Below are 14,308 nucleotides of genomic sequence, written 5' to 3'. Positions count from 1 at the left end.
CGTTTATATTAAATTAATCAGTGACACGTGTTTCGCTCATACGAGCATCATCAGACAAATACAATAAAAGTCAAACCACACACACGTTCACATTTTACATATTAAAACAACACTGGTTAAAAAAACAGTGTGGTTTTACTTTTATTGCATTAGTCTGATGATGCTCGTATGAGCGAAACACGTGTCACTGATTAATTTAATATAAACGTTGAGACCGAGACTTTGAGTCTTTTTTATACTTCTTTTTAATTTAAACTTATTCATTGAGAAGAATGGACGCCTTCTTTAAATTTTATTAATTTTTATGAGTTACTTTTGATGTCATTTAGTCCATATAATATATAGTCTGTCCAATGATAAGATCCTTGATAATAATAGGTGTGTCTGGCATTTCATTTTCAAAGTAGTTTATTTTATTTTACAAAGAAATAAGTTGTAGTACAATTGGAACGCAGAGTAACGCAACATAAATGAAACAAAATATTTTATTAATAATAACACTTGCTGAATTTTGTACCTTCAAAGTTGGTAATTAAATTTAATTTTAATTTTTATAAACCAATACCTTTTGAAATTACCTCTCTGCAGTACTAAAATATATTATTTACCTATCGTGTGTTGCTATTTTACAAACAGTCCAGTTTTTGGTACCATATACGAAATGGTATACAAACTTTGTTTGTGCCTAATAAAACTCTCTGGCCATAATCTATGGCAAACTGTCTCTGACGGTCTCGGGGTGCCGAATAGTAACTGTAAACTGTGGTCTGGGTCAACACTTAATTTTCCCTCGAGTTTCCCTCCACTTAATTTTAAAAAACACGAAACACACGTAATAACACAGTCCAAAATGCAAAATATTTATCATTTCTATTTGACATAATTTGACACAAAATTAGAACCTATAATTTGGCAAGAGTTTGACAACTCACAAAAATCTTAAGTCGAGTTCATACGCATCGGCGTTCGTTTTTCGTTCATTGTTCCGTCAAATCAATAATATTGGAACATGATCTGTCATTTTTGAAATAGACCTATAAAACTGGTTAAAAGCAACCAGAGATGACTCTAAGTTAACTTAGAAAATATTAGAAACTTTTTTTAGTTAAATAAATGTATTGGTATGGACGTAATCTGTTTTTTTTGTCTATCATCGTCTGTCGAAATATTACCTGAGAAAAAAAAACATAGTATACTGATATATATGTAGATCTGAAAAATTTGTATTGGATTAAGCCGATTTAATCTATGTTATATTGAACATTTCTCTAATTTTATCAATTTAAAGGAAAGGGTCCTCAGGATGAATTTCCAAGTAATCACCTTAACAAGAGAGTGTCTACTTAGTATATAATATTATGGTCTATGACCTTGTCAAGTTCAACCTCGGCTTGAGCAAACCAAGACAAATGGCGGGCAAAATCTCCCCCTCCCGAATCATCATCAAAATTCGGTAAATAAAATATTATCATATTAAACAGACGACAGCAAACAGATTACCTCTAATTTCCTAGCGTGACGGTCCGGATTTTCGCGCAAACCATAGGGCCGCCTTTCGCCTCTATTTCCAGCTTTAGAAACGTGACGTACGTGGCAGGAAATGATTCCATTCGTTTACGTAATCAGTCGTTTTTCGTATCGGAAATTGTTTTATAAACGGTTCTTTCGTTGCCAGTATAGTACTCCGGTAATTATTAGTGTCATTTATCGTGTAAGGTATGATTGCCTTACCACTCGCAATTATTTTCTATCACAAGAGATAGACTTTGTTATACGGCCAGCGGCGTAGCGTGCCGTCAATACAAGGGGATGTAATAAGTAATTCCAATTCAAATTTTACAAACACAGTAAAGTATTTGAAGTGAAACTTCTTTACGCGCGATGGGGGTAAAAATATAAGGCAGCAAGCGTCACACGAATCATCACGCCAAAGCTATTTTGGGGACTAAAAATAGGAAACTGTAAAATACGTAACCAACGGTCCAATCAGAACAAAGAAGTAATCGGAGACGTAGATCGTTCGGTATCGATGATGTTCGGCAGGGGGGTGACAGTGAAATAGGAAAATTGGAAACAGTCATTAGTGTCATTCCTGTCATTCTCCTCACGACAAGTATGGCCGCCTAGACAAGGACAGCATTGTTTTTGTCTAACTATTGTCTAACTTCACAGTTTAGAATTGACAGATTTCAGTTTCAGAGACAACTTCAGATTTGTTCTAGAACAAATTAGGAAATATTCGACGCCATTTTAATTCATTCCGTTTAGTTTCGTTTTGGAAGTTCAATTTAATATTTCGGCTGAAATTTATAAATATAAAGGTAATAAAGTATATAAAATATATATTACATGAAGAATCCTGGAGGAAATGACGTTTCTGCAGTAGTAGGTATGTCCCATGTATATGAAAAATAGGTAGTAAATAAACACTGTTTTTACATTTTTTAGATGCAAGAAAATGGTATTATAATCTCTTTGATCGGCGATTTTTTTGAAAATGGAAACAATTTACAGCAAGGTAAGATCATTTTTAACTATAGCCAATATTAGTTATCTCTAGTATGTGCGATTTATTGTCAATAATGCAATAAATCGGACTCAATCTGATTATGTTATCCGACTAAAAGTCTCTTTTTGCTTCTTTTTGATTTATAAACCAGGTCTCTTTGGGAATAATGGACGCTTTTTTTAAACAGTATATTTATATTTTATACCTATTGATATTTTTACATTGTTATTTTTAGTATAAAAAATTGTTTTTCTGTTTTCAGGTTTTTGTATAAGGCTCCCGCTTTCATGTTCCTGTGTCCGTTTTCTGTCCTTGAAGTCTGCGAATACGTGTGTTTATTTACTAATTACTGTAAGTCATGCTTATACCTTAACTAATTTACGTTAAAAGTGCATGATTTAACACAGAGTTGACACTTCTTTCTAGTTAATTATTTTATGATGTTCGGTACCTACGTAAATTGACAGGAGATACGCGTTATTTTGAATATTTTATAGGGTTATGGTTGAGAATTGTGTTTTATTTCAAACTTTTTGGTTCGTTTAATTTAATAATTACTAAAACCAGCAGTTCCAAAAAAATATTTAACAATAAAAGATAAAAATTCAAAATATTAATTATCTATTTACATTGATTTAGACGATAATAGGTAAGAACACTGAATTGATTTGTATATTCGATATAAAATTGTTTATTACGTTTTTAGTTTGCAATGTTTGTGGTATATAATTTTCATGTTCATAGTCTTTGAACGGACATGAGAATCCTGAACTAATCTGGAAATAAGAAAACATATCTTTTGTCCTTTGTGGGCTAAAGAAAAGAATTTCTTTTCACATCGTGAGGAAGTATTGCACATCATTTAAAAACTGTTGGGAAGTTAATTATTTGTCCTGGAAAATTATGCCAATAGAGGTTAATTGTAATTGAAGTAATTCTATGAGTAAAGTTAATTATAATTAGTTACCTACTTTTTATATATAAATGTTTCAGGATTTGAGAATAAATAGGTTGAACCCAAAATCTGGAGGAAGTATTTGCATACACAGAGTATGCTCATCAAGGATAATAGCCCAAATTTGCTTTAATTTTAGGCATTTATTCAATACAAATTAACTTTTTAAGTGACCGAAATATTAAATAGTTTACAATATGGTATATCAATTTAAAAAAAAATATTACTTTTAGGAACGATTAGGGCCCTATATATTTGAAACTCATGTTAGACGTAATATTGAGTTGGGTAGAATATTATGAGATTACGTCCACATGATTTCAAGTTTTTAAAATACTCTAAATAACTGTAGAGTATTTAAAATACTGTAAATAAAATAACTGGCTTTAAAAAACTCCATTAAACTGTTATAAGTGCAATTTATTTGAAAATATATAAATTAATATCGAAAAACAGATTTTTATTTGCTTAGCACCAATTTAATAATCACATACATATTTAAAAACATTTATTTAGTTATTTCAAATAAAGACTACACAGGCAAATATAGATTTATCCATTTTAACTGGAGCTGAGATTGTTATGGTAGTTTTATTGCTATACTGCGTGAATCGTATTGGTAAAAATAAAACCCTATCCAGTATACTTTTAGGTTTTAGTGCTACTACTAAACTTTGAACAATTATTATAAAAAATGTTTACAATATTATTCGTAAGTGTTGTTTTGAAGTTAGGTCATTCTGTCACCGAACTAGTAAAGGGCCTTCTTTTAATATATCGATAACATATTTTTCAAACAGAGAAAAATGCAATTACGCGAAGACTACTCTTGTTTTTCCCTTGTATGGCAAATAAAATGTATGGTAGATAAAACTTTTTGGTAGATTTAACATGCGCAATCTGGCCAGCACGGTTTATCTCTGTTAAACTGAGAGTCTGTGGGGGCTCTAAAATTTTTAGATAGTTTATACAGGGTGAGTCTTAAATAAGTGCAAATATTTTCAGAGTTGGTATATTTAGACCCCAGGAACTCGTCTATGAGGTTCTTTTTTCGCAAAAAAAGATGTTGAAAATCATGCATTTTCTTTTAAATTTTCCTGTATATTTTTTGAAAACTTTTTAGAACTCCCATGGTATAATTTCTTAATCTCTGATATTACCATAATTACGGTTTTACTCTATGATTACGGTTACTCTCAAAATTTTTTCAAAAAAAATCAATTTTTTTTTTAATTTTCAAACTTAAATAACTCGGTTATTTTGGACTTATCTGAAAAATGGTAAAGAGAAAATATGTTTCTTTTATCGAGATCTACCAGCCCTAAAAATATTTGCACTTATTTAAGACTCACCCTGTATATCTATCCATCTATCTATGATAATTATAATTATTTTAAATTGACAGCGAATATTCAACTTTACTTTATATATATTTTACTTTAGGAATCCCCAACAAAATTATTTGGCCTTCCCAAAGTAATTTAAAATTAACGAAAACCGTCAGTTTTAGTAATACTAATATAATATTCTGATTCATTGTCAATCAATAGAACTTTGTTCGTTTTTTTTACTGATTCTGAACCGTCGCGTCGTCCTAAAAGTCCGTCCTAGAAAATAGCGAAATATTTCCTTCTGGGCATGCGTGTCATAGTTCAAGGATGGTTCAAAATCAGTAATAAAAAATCCGAAGTATGATGTATTTATTTTCGAGAATTTATAATTTTGATGGATAAATTTGTCGACCGAATACCCGCATCAATGTAGAAATACAAAAACTAACCGCTGCTGTAAAAATACAAAAATTTACAAGAGAAAAATTAAGCCAAGTTTTTGCTTAGAGTAGAAAAACTTTTCTAATAAAATTACAGCTCGACCGTGCGTCGTCGCAATTCCCACTAATTGTTGTCGCGTTTTGCGACCAGAAATTAAAGTTTTAAGTGAGCCTATTCGGCCAGGGTTTCATGTAGTTCCAAGTCGCTGCCACCACGGAAAACAACAAAACAACAAAGACGATCAGCACGGAAATCGACGAAAGCTCTTGTGGCGGCTTTCCCGAATTTCCTTCGGAAAACTTGTGTCGGCTCGGTCGTGTCGCTGCACGCAACATTATGATTTGTCACGGGATCAGCCGTCGACGAAACTTACCCGGAAAGTTGTTCGTAGGCGAATGGGGAATCAGTCAACGATATGAGGAAAGTTTATGTATTATAATGTTTAATTACTTTCATAGAAATGCATAAAATATAAGACCAATGACTAAAGAAGACAAGGACTAATAACACACGAGACCAAATTGTTACCATACTTCCAAACAGTGCCGTGGCACATATTTGCCTAACATAGCTGCTTGAAGCGATATTTATATTGTTGATAAATGTTTTGGCTACGGCTATGGTATATGCGGTGGTATCATACTAATGAATTACGAAAAAAACGTATTAAAATGTTAACAAAAGGTACAAAACTAGTATCGACGTATAGCACATATCAAGTACATATAATATCAGAAAAATAATTATCGATTTCAATAATAAACACTAAAAAGTTGGAGTGGGCTTTTTATTTACCTATGAAACGTAACTCCTGTCTCTTTATTATCGCTGCGCCTACACCTGAAAATTGAACAACTAATCACCATTGTATTAAAGTTTATATTATAAAGTTCACTACACACAAACTATTAAAAGTCGCTAAAATTGTCGCTGATAACCAGCTGATGACTCATTTGTTGACATCAACAAAATGTTGTAATTATTTGAATAAATATGCTCAGAATTTTAATTTATTATAGGAGATCTCAGTGATTTTTTTAAATAAAAACGTTTTACAATAGTTTGAAGGGATGCTACTCATCACCCGCATCGATGGAAGCTTCGCCGCTGTAAAAAAACAAAAACTAACAACACAAAAATTAAGCCAAGTTTTTGCTTAGAGGAGAAAAAGTTGTCTGATAAAATTACAGCTCGACTTCTCACTAATTGTTGTCGCGTTTTGCGACCAGAAATTAAAGTTTTAAGTGAGCCGATTCGGCCAGGGTTTCGTGTAGTTCCATGTCGTCGCCGCCACGGAAAACAACAAAACAACAAAGACGATCGGCACGGAAATCGGCGAAAGCTCTTGTGGCGGCTTTCCCGAATTTCCTTCGGAAAACTTGGGTCGGCTCGGTTGTGTCGCTGCACGCAACATTATGATTTGTCACGGGATCAGCCGTCGACGAAACTTACTCGGAAAGTTGTTCGTAGGCGAATGGGGAATCAGTCAACGATATGAGGAAAGTTTCTGTATTATAATGTTTAATTACTTTCATACAAATGCATAAAATATAAGACCAATGACTAAAGAAGACAAGGACTAATAACACACGAGACCAAATCGTTGCCATACTTCCAAAACAGTGCCGTGGCACATATTTTTCTTAATATAGCTGCTTGAAGGGATATTTGTATTTTTGATAAATGCTTGGACTACGCCTATGGTGCATGCGGTGGTATACTAATGTGGAAAAAACGTATTAAAATGTTAACAAAAGTCACAAAACTAATATCGACGCGTATATCACATATCAAGTACATACAGGGTGTTTCAAAAAACATAATACAACTCTCGTGGAGAGATTCCTCACGTAAAAATAAGATTTATTTTTCATATCAACATAGGTCCAATTCCGCTTTGTTTTGTAGCTACAGGGTGTTAAAATCTTAATATTTTTTCGATTTATTATAATTTTCTTCCAAGTACTTTTAGCGTTTCGAATGAAGTTTTGTGGGTAAAAGTTACAATAAATGTGACATATTTTATAGCTAAAAAAGTGTCAACATATTCACCACGGACGTGTATATGGGTTATCACTGGAAAATTTTTCTTTAAAAAGCATGTACGCTACTGACTTTTTTTCTCTTGTTAGCGAAATAGTGTAAAGAGTTTAATGCCGATTAAAGTTGTCTCTTGATATTTTGTCGATTTCGGCCTCCTTGATCACATAAACGCAATTTTATTAATTTACCTTGATCCAAGTCTAAGCAATAATCTTTAAAAAATAATAATATCATTAACTTGCAAAAGTTTTAAATAATTACCCATTGATTTATCATCAAAAGATACGAAAAAAAGTTCCTATAAACATGAGTATGGAAATGCATAGTTTTCGAGTTACAGGATGTTAAAACTTTTCAATTTTTTTTGTAATTCTCTTAAATACTATTATTTTTTTAATTCAAATTGCTGTAGATTGGACTAATAGTAATAATAATTAATAGTAATAATATTTAATAATAAATTAGGTAAAATATATAATTTTACATTTTATTTTAATTTTATTAATTGTGATTAATAAAATTGCGTTTATGTCATCAAGGAGGCCGAATTCTACAAAATATGAAGAGATAACATTTAATTGGCATTAAACGGCCTTATAACAAAATTGTGTGATATCAAAAGAAAAAAGTCAGTTGCGCACATGTTTTTTTTGAAAAATATTCCAGTGATAACCCATATTGTGTACGATTGTGTTGTTACCCGATATATTATACGACAATGTAATTATCTAAAAAATTCAAAAAAATGTTAGATGGCACTTTAGTGAAAGTATACAGAAAGTAAATCTATCTTTTCTAATTATGTTAACAATACCATAGATGTTACCTTTATATGCTCACCTAAATTTGTAATTAGTTAATGCAGGTTTGGCGATGTAAAAGCTATACATTAGTTCAGTAATGCAACTCTGATCCGAACTCTGCTTTGCTGCAAATTATTCGAGTGTAAAATTATAAAAGGGATATAGGTAAATATATAAGCTAACATTGAAAATATTATTAAGCAATTAAATTAACAAATTACTGTTATCTAAGTATATTATTATCCATATTGAAAAACATATAGTATTTTTCTTAAAAATAACTTTATTGTAACGAAAAAGTAACTTACATTTATTACATAATATATAAAAAAATACGGAGTAATGATTGAATGTTGAGTTTGTTCTTTTTTTTAACAATAAATTTAAATAATCCGAATATTTTTCGGTTGTTATAACTAATAGGATCAAAACAAACCAAAGCTTAACAAAATGATTAATTTTTGCACAAAATGCCAGTCCCATTTTTTCCACAGGGTGTTTTGAATTTATGGCAAAAAACTAAGTTTTGATTTACCCCGGTATAAATCCCCCAAGCAACAAAATTCCGACTTCCGACTAGTTTTGACTACGTGCAATGTTGAAATTGGTACTTTTCCCTGCCCTATGCATACCCACACCTCAAATTACGTAGCCAAAACGTCGCTACGACGTTGCACTTAAACAGTTGTATATTTTGACCCTTAACAACGTTGGTAAACGTTGTAGGGCACAACGTTGTTAGAAGTGGGGTTTTATACCGTTGTCATTACGTCGCCAGAAGGCATGTTTATTGTACTACAGAATAACAAACGTAGTACAACGTTGTCCAACGTGCTTTTAAATTACGATTGTAAGTACATACTAACTACAACGTAATACAACGTTTCATTAAACGACCCAAAGCAACTTCAAAATTATAATAACCAATTACTACGTTGGATTACTACGTTGGATTACTACGTTGGATTACGGCGACGAGCGCGACGATATCGACTTTTGTTGTGGAAGCGGAACTATCTACACCTAACCTCAAAAAATTCTGTACTGTACTGTCACACACAGAGCAATTGGTTAGGTATTTTTTCTGTGGTACTTACTGTGTAAAGCAAAAAGAAGATGTATAGGAAAAAAGTATATAAATACTCTACAACTTTTTATAGAAAAAGGAAAAAGTATTTAGAAGAAAGTCAGCGAGCAAGTCAGTGTCCGAAAAATGAAGTGGAAATAACGAATTTAGGTTCGTCATCCACATCCTCGCAATGTACTACTAGTGGTAGCTTATCATCAATGGATACTATAGAAATAAATAAGAGTACACCTGAAGCCTATACAACAGAGAAATACTATGAGAATAATGATCCTCCAGAATAGCAGTCAACCGAAATTCATCCTGACGTCCTTTCGACCAAAAAATAAAAACATTTTTAAGTCAGTGGAGTGTACAAAATAATATATCCCATTCAGCTGTAAACTAGCTTTTGAAAGGATTATCATCTTGTGGTATAAAAGGGCTGCGGATTGATGCACGTGGAGTGGTAAGATCAGCAATACTTTCTGTACGGCTTTTTTTAACAATAAATAAATAGAAATACTGATCTAGTGTCAGCGATCTTATTAACGAGTATGTAACCACCACCACCAAAGGATGACCCAGCTTTCTTCTTTATTTTATTTTTCCTTGGTAAAAAAGAGCACCGTAAGAAGGAATTTTCTTATTTACCTCCTAGATATCGGTAGGGTTCAGAGGTCCTACTTCGTCAAAGCAGGTGTCAATTTCTGAACCAAAGGTTGGCATAGGTGACCCAAAGGTCGGTTACCGCACCTTATGCACTATATTGGTATTTTAAAGGTTGCCTTAAGCAACTCCGCCATTTTAATACGATTTATCTTTTCGTGCGTTGTGGACGAATCGAATAAAATATCAGAAACCACAAAATACTGCGAATTTCGTTAAAAAACTGTATCTGTTAGAGTTGTAAGCTAATTTTCCTGATAGATTTCGTATATTTGTCTCAAACTTAAACAAAAAAAAAAGTTAGGTTAACCAAGTAAACTATAATTTTAAAATTAAAACTAGGAAATAAAAAAGGGGTTTTGCAATATTTCGAAGTATCATGGTCACTTTCAACAGTAAACTAATCTTCGTTAATGAATTTCAATTGCCGACATCTCAAAACTTTGCAGATTTGTTGGCAATTTGACCTAGTTATTTCTTAATGGAGCGTAATATATTCCATTTCTAATTCATACATCATTCATTTTGGTTTCCTGATGGTTGAATATAGTAATATTTGACGACGAATATTTTTAACTCTAACCCCAAAATATCGCGAATCGGCATGAAAAACAACTTTTAGCACACGACGTACTACGTCGAAAAAACGAAAATAAAATAAAAAAGTCTTTGCCCTGGCCCGAATTCGAACTATGAATCCTCGGTTCGTAGTCTGAAACTCTACGCACTGCGCTATGGAGATATGTTCGATTTATATTCAATACTAGAATTTAGAGGACTAAATTAAAAAAAAATAGGAACTTTCTGCGATGCGCAGTAGTGAACGCAACGGGTACCGGCATACTGTTCCAGAGAGCATAGTAAAAGATATATCAAAGAGCCGGACGTCTTAAAATCCTTTCTCGAAAACGTTGCTAGCTCTTAGACTACTATTCTTTCACGTGAAAATATTTACTAAACAGGACTGTAATTAACACTTTCCCTTCTAAATCTTCTGAAATATCTAACTTTATTGATTACTAATATTTCTATAGATTTGGACCACCAAACTGTCAGCCATAAGAAGCACGATGCTATCACGACGATTGCGACTGTCAGACCGGAAGTTCTATAATAATTTTTAGGCATAGAAGTAAAGCATTTTTACGCCTAAGCTATGGCCTAAGCATAAAAGTACAAAAATATTTTTCTCGATATATAATTTGTAAAACTTGGAAAATAAGTTCGTCATAATAATGCTTTTATTTATTCACTATTCTAATAAACAATATGCATTCCTTCGGAAACTCTCTATTTATTTATTTGGTAATGCTAAAACACTCTATTTGAAAGTCGATTAGAGAAAACAGTATGATTCATTGGCAAGCGATGTAAATATTTGTGATCAGGTAAAATTGTGATGTAAGAGGAGGCTTAGCTCGGCAGGCCAGTCAGTCGTTGATAGGCCGGCCGGCTGTGTAGTGTTGTGTTTTGTCACAGAGCTGACATTGGAAGTAGCGAGTCTTTTGACTATGGAAGTAGAAAACCTCTTGTGACGTCGTTCCTTCGAGGATGGTCTTGAGAGTTTGAGGTCTCTCTTGCTTCTCGATTGACACCGCTGGGGCGTTGTGTGAGGACCCCAATTAACCCCATCGATTGGGATGCGAATCTGTTTAACGACAGATTTGCGTCCGCGGGAAGCCCCTATACTATTTCAGGTGACACTAGCTAGTTGTTGAAGATTATTAACCAATAGATCCGAATAATATTTGAATTAGATGGAAGATATGGAATGGGATATATTGAATAGAATGTCAGTGATGTCAGTGGCTAGGGGGCGGAGTACCCCCGGGTGAGTCTTACTATTTAACTATCAATTTTATCCAGATCAGTAAATGTTTGTTTTGTTATTTTCATGTACAATGAGAGAGTGCTTGCCAATGACCAACTAAATGGATATTTGAGGTGAATTTGCATTGTGAGACCCGGTTGAGTAAGCCCCAAAAATAACGATTTTACAAATTACATACAAAGTATGGCTTTTAAATCTTTTTATATTATTTGGAACGTTTGAAATTGTTTAAAAAATGATTTGTGGCGTTTGAAAAAAATAGCATGTTCTATTCGGAGTAAAAATTACTTTTTATGCCCCCTCGGCTTATGTCAGTCAAACGCTCAGCCTCGCCGCAAAAAGTGTCATTTTTACTCCTAATAAAACAATATACGATTTTCTATCAATGGGTTTCAACAAATACTTCTGTCCAAAAATTATCACTCATATTATATTTAAAAAGATAGTGAAATAGAAAGAGAACACTGTCAAATAATTTTAAATACGCGATAGAGTGGACCGTTATATGGTTAATTTGTCAATAAAAAAAAATTGTATTCGCATTTTTTAAACAATTAAATGATAAATAAAGTGAGTGATACGCCATTTTACGTTTTGTAAATATTTTGTTTTTATGCCAGGTTTAGGCGAGCAAACAAAAAAATATTTTAACTTTATATTTGTAAAGAATTTTTTAAAATGTTCCATATTCTAGAATCGTATAGTAAAAGCATAATTAATTTGAAAACAATAAATTGATATGTGTTATCGACGCCTATGATCCTTATGATAGGCAGTCATTTTCACGCCGTGCCTGCACCCCGTGTCCGCTGATGTTGGCGAGTAGCGGAGTAGTAGGCTTTGGAAACAGTTGAATGTCAGAGTTTGTTGATTTCGGCCCAGAGAGAAGACATTGTTTGTCAAGCTAGTTAGAATTATATTTTAAATATCAATTTCTGTTAAATACATTAATCTCCCGATTACATCAGAAGTGGCGATGAGTTTAATCCAGCGTTCTTAGGCCGTAACGGCGTATTTCTGACTTACTGACGACTATTGACTTGACTTTGACCTTTGAGACTATCGTTTAGTAAAGGCGTCGCGTCGCGTCGGTTTCGAGGATCTATTCGGTCGTCTCAGATACGGGTACCCGTCGCCGTCGGTTTTCGGATACCGACGTCGGATCGGCGAAGCGCGAAAAGAAAACCGGAGGGATCATTCTGCTAGTTCTAGTGCTCGAAGATATTAGCGGAAAAAAATGGAGTGCTGGAAAGAAGGGTCATATCACCCCTGCAAGTTACAGACTCCGGAAGATAACAGGAAAAGGTAGTGAGCCAACACATTATCTGAACAAATCTCTTCTAAAAGGCATTTTAAAAATGGCTAGAAAAAAAAATCGAGATAAATTAGGTAATTACGAGATAAATTCTAAGGTAGTATTTTTATACAGTAAAAATTGTTGCCATGGAGACAGATTTGAGTTTAAAGTAATTGTTCGGATTTTTCGATTTCGGATTTCGGTGATATGAATCGCCTCGTGGTTCAAGAGGTCTCGAAGAGAGGGCGCTACCGTAGTCGGTTGATAAGAGTCGATTTCGCTTGCGAAAGAAGATGGATGCGAACCTCGGCACAAACAGACAGTTTTTCACGTAAAAAGTAAAATTTTATTGTTAAAATTAAAAGTTAAATAAATATCCATCTATGGTCCTCTTGAGGAATAAAATTTCTAGAGTTATGTGTTATTTTATTCTCATTAAACTTCTTGATCAAGCCGAAACGTGGAACGGTGGTTTTCAAACATGATTTTTATTGTGCTTTGAAATATTTTGTTGAGCTTTTTAATTAAAAATATTAAACCAAAAGTCGAACAGTAATTTAATAATTTCATTGTTTATTATGTAATAAAAAAAATATATCAAGTATATACAGGTATATTCAAGACATTTTATGTGGAAAGATAAAAAAAAAAGTCTTCAAAAGTTTTTCAGTTTTTCAGAAATACCGACCATAGATTGTTTCATAAATATATAATTTATATTTTTCATATATACATTTTTAATTATACCCCATTTTACTTATTACTTATTTTATTACTTTAAGTTTAGTTATAGATGTTATTAATATTTCAGCTATATTTTTAATTTACTGAAACTTTCAACTTTAGGTAGTCTAGTATTGCTATATCAGTAATATACTAGGTATTACATGAATGTACTTGGTAATTATCTTTAGTGATTAGAAATACAAGAGAGAAATAGTAAGTAGATATGTAAAATTTAAAGTTGAACATTTGTGAAATCAAACGTTTATTAAGGAATATTAATTTATTATAGACACCTCATAATCCTTCTAATATACACGCAGTTTCGATCTAATATTTGAAAATTCATTTTAAGATGCTGTTTTTAACGTAGTCTTTAAGAAAGTTATTTTGTTTTGTACCTTGTAGAGTGTATTTATGTAGTTGAATAAATACATGGTTGTAGAAAAGTTAAGTAGGTTCCAAACTGTAGGTTTTGCAAATTCACTTGAGAATTATATCAAAATTTCACATAATTTGTAAGTATTACATTAGTTTTTCAATTATTATAATATAATTTTAACCACCTCATTATATTTCAGAGTTTTTCAGTTTAATTCAGGTATTTCGCCAGTATTTCAAGAACTTTATCTTTGTATAC

The 14,308-nt window shown here is 32.5% G+C and overlaps 1 long non-coding RNA gene across 1 annotated transcript; it reads left to right on the top strand.

Moving 5' to 3' along the window:
- The first annotated feature begins 2,181 nt into the window (after positions 1 to 2,181).
- LOC115878316 lies at positions 2,182 to 13,468 on the top strand. The gene is made up of 3 exons (XR_004049494.1): positions 2,182 to 2,192; positions 2,772 to 2,777; positions 13,109 to 13,468. It is a non-coding gene; the product is annotated as an uncharacterized LOC115878316 (long non-coding RNA).
- The last annotated feature ends 840 nt before the right edge of the window (positions 13,469 to 14,308 follow it).

This window comes from Sitophilus oryzae, unplaced genomic scaffold (genome assembly GCF_002938485.1).
Source record: "Sitophilus oryzae breed Bouriz unplaced genomic scaffold, Soryzae_2.0 scaffold_1508_pilon_pilon, whole genome shotgun sequence".
Lineage (NCBI taxonomy): Eukaryota > Metazoa > Arthropoda > Insecta > Coleoptera > Curculionidae > Sitophilus > Sitophilus oryzae.
Note: the sequence above shows the minus strand (reverse complement) of the source record. Positions and strands in the feature narration are given on the sequence as shown.